Raw genomic sequence first — 3,667 nt, 5'->3', positions numbered from 1 at the left:
CCTAGACATACTCTGACCCAACAGCCTAGTCCAAAATGTAGATAATGATTCATTAGGCCAATTAGACTTTCCCTTCTAAAACTTAAAAAAGACAGAGTTAGTCCATTGGAATTGATGTATGTATTTTCCTTTATAAATAAGTTACATATGAAAACCTCAGGCAATAAAATGGTTATTTTCAAATATGCTTAATGTAAGTATAAAGTTTACTGAGAAAAATATTAATAACACTGTCATTTTTTCTAGTAATATTTGATCATTAGTCAAATTTGTTATAGAAGATGGTCAGCATTCTTTCAATCGACAGCACCTGTTAATAGTAAAGTCTTACATTTACAAAATTAACTATCTTGAATTCTGAAGCTCACTAGAATTGGCATCTGTGGGACACAAATATTGGCTGTTACCAAAATCAGACACTGAATTTCTAATGAATAGTTTACATAGGTAACATGGATTTAAAAAAAAACACAAAGGCTCATTAAAGTTAGTATAAATGTAAAATCTTTTTGAATGTAAATTTAGTTTATTACAAGTATGGTTTACGTTTCTTCATTTATATTACAGTGTCCTACTTTGAACAATGTTATGAACTTATTTATTAATTAATTTGTGTAATTGAACTCATTTGTTAGTGGTACCAGCCTATGACTTTCTAACTGTGACCTGAGACTGCATGAGCAACTTTTTTTTATTTGTTCCTTTTAGATAAACATGGCAGTAGAGTGTATTTTGACATATTATACGTACATGGAGTATAACTTATTCTAATTAGGTAGGATAGATATGAAATTCATACCTGATTTGATTAAATAAACAACTTGTCAAACAAAGCTCCATATAATATTTTTCTTAAGTGCTTTAGTCACTTTCTCCTGGATAGACAAGGGCCAGGCATTCAGTATTCAATATTTAAACATCTTACACATTCAAAAATAGTTAAGACAAACACTGCACTACTATAATTTTAGAAAGTGGAGAACAACTTGCTAATAAATGTTAAAAATGATTTAGTTGTAAACAATCATTGACATCTAGGTAGGAACCTAAGTCATCCATGAAAGTGTAATTGTGGAGCTCACAGGTGAGCCAAAACAAATAGGAAGTAAGAGTCCCCGTCTCCGGTCTCCTGCAGGCCTCTCTGATCCCAAGGGCAGGACCACACCTGCGTGGATGTTCAGTTGAGACTTCTACCTAAACTGGAAGATGCTCTGAAACTGCCTCTCTAACTTTGGCTTCTTGCTTCCAGAAAATGATTCCAACCATAACCTTTGCTCCTCTGATTGTCCAAATATCATAAATATGCAACTGCTATTAATCAGCTGTATTAAATATCTGCCCTTCAGGTTGTAAGCTCTCTGCTTTTTAGACAAATCAAAGCATGCTTATGAAAAATGTCATTCAACCAAGATCCGCTTTTCTAAGTATATTATGGCTTTCCTTGTTGAATTTTTTTTTCCCTGAATCAAATCAGGCCATCAGAAATGTTCATATTCAAAACAGAGAGTTCCCTTCCTGGGGAGGACTTTTGGCATTATATTCTCCATCTATCTGTACAAGGGATTTTCTGAGAAAGAATCACCTATATTTTGTTAGTTAAGGATGACTCAGTGTTCCTTTTATGAGAACCCTTGGGATAAGTTTCTCTTGAGGGTCAACTGCTTTGCTTTTGTCTTAACAAATACTCCAATGGTTGTCATTAGTCAGGTATGGCCCCAGTTCCTTAGAATCTCAGAATCACATTTGTAGACTACCACCTAGGTACTCTTAGGTGCTAACACTATACCTGGTTTGATTTTATTTCCCACCTTAAATTTCTCATTGCTCTCATTTCACTCAGGAGACAGGGAAGAAAGAAGGGAAGGAAAGAAGAAGGGAAAAGCCCACAGTTAAGAGAAAGAAAAATTAGTTGTTCTGGTTAGTATATGTGATTTGTTGGTTTTTCTTGCATACAAATATAAGGGCAACACCCACCTTATAAATGCAAACATGATTTTTCAGGAGAGGGTCTATCAAGACTTTTAAGAGAAGTCTTATACCAGGAGGGTCTCAGAACTGAGAGAGACAGAAAAAAAACTAAAACCTTGCTATTATTTCCATTTATCCTGTCCATTAAAAACTTTTTTTTTTATCCTAGGAATTGAACTTATGGCACTTACCACTGAGCTACATCTCCAGCCCTTTTTATTTTTTATTTTGAGACAGTCTTTCTAAGTTGCTGAGTCTGGCCTCAAACTTTTGATCCTCCTGCTTCAGTCTCCCAAGTAGTTGGGATTATAGTAATAAGCCACCACACCCAGCCTATCTATAAAATTTAATCAGATCCTTTTGACAAAGGAACAGAAATCCATTCCATCTACTTCCAATCACTAGGAGATATTTATAAAGGGACCTGTAACTGAAACCAGAAAGTCCATAGGCTTCTAGGCAATCCAGGATCACTTTCTTTTCTTCATAACTTTGACTTTCATATGGAATCCTTTGACTTCAGTTGTTCCCACATTCCTGCATTTAATTGCCAAGGAGACGCTCATTGGCTCAGATTGTCTTTCTAATCCAGACCATACTGGTCAGACCATGCCAGGGGTTGACAGTCCATGGGTCACCTCTTGCCTAACCTACTGGAACAAGAGGTCATGAGCATTAAAAAACATGACTACCCAGGGCTGCAGATGTAGGTCAGTGGTAGAGCCCTTACCCAGCATGTGTGAAATCCTGGGTTCAAACTCTAGCACTATGAGGAGAAGAACAAAACCAAATTGTGTCTTACAATGTCGTGGATGTTTATTTTATATAAATCTTAGATCTTCTACAATGTATGATCTTGCAGGGCAGAAACTACATCTTCATCTTCTTCATGTCTGTGCACCCCCACTCCCCTCCCCAGGATTTGTGTGGTTCCTTTCTATGTTACTATCAGTATTTGTTCTTGACAAAACAAAAGTTGATACAGTGAACTTTTCCACTAATCTACCAAATTAAAAAAAAAAAAAAATCCTATCCGATGAGCAAGACATTGAAACACAGGGAAAAAAAATTCCTATTTTTTAAATAATGGTTTCCTCCCACATTCTGATGTTTCTCTATTGTTTTAGGAAGAGTCTCAGATTATTTTAAAATTGAATAAAAATCAACCAATCACAGGGATGAAAGAGGAAGCAGGGTTTCAGCCTCTTTCTCAGGCCCTTATTCCCTGCCCTTCGCTCCCTTTCTATGCCCAGAAGTCTCCTGAGACTGAGAAGTCTAGACATGCTGCCCTTTGCCTGTGTTTAAGGAATGCACTTTGGAGTATTTGGTCGATGTGGCCGCAGGCTGTCCTGACTGGGGCACTTGTGACTCTCCACCAGGATGAACTTCCTGTGCTGGCTGACACCCTTAGTGTACAGACACTTATCATTAAATCAACCCAGTTAGGTTCCCTAAGGGACTGCCATTTTCCTGATAGAGCATTTCCTACCCGTTCTTACTTTGTCAGTCTGATAAGCGTAATATTTTTCATTCCACCCTGACTAGACACTAGAGTGTCTGAAGATCAAAGGGACAAATGTGCTCAAAAGTTGTGCTTCCAAGAAAAGTATGGATTTGGCTCAAGTACAAGGTTAGTTCTAAGGCAAGGGTCAAGAGTTTGACCAGAAGATATGGCCTAGAGCTGTGCCATAATCATTGC

This window comes from Sciurus carolinensis, chromosome 9 (assembly GCF_902686445.1).
Source record: "Sciurus carolinensis chromosome 9, mSciCar1.2, whole genome shotgun sequence".
NCBI lineage: Eukaryota > Metazoa > Chordata > Mammalia > Rodentia > Sciuridae > Sciurus > Sciurus carolinensis.
The sequence above is the reverse complement of the archived record's forward strand: the minus strand, read 5'-3'. Positions refer to the sequence as shown.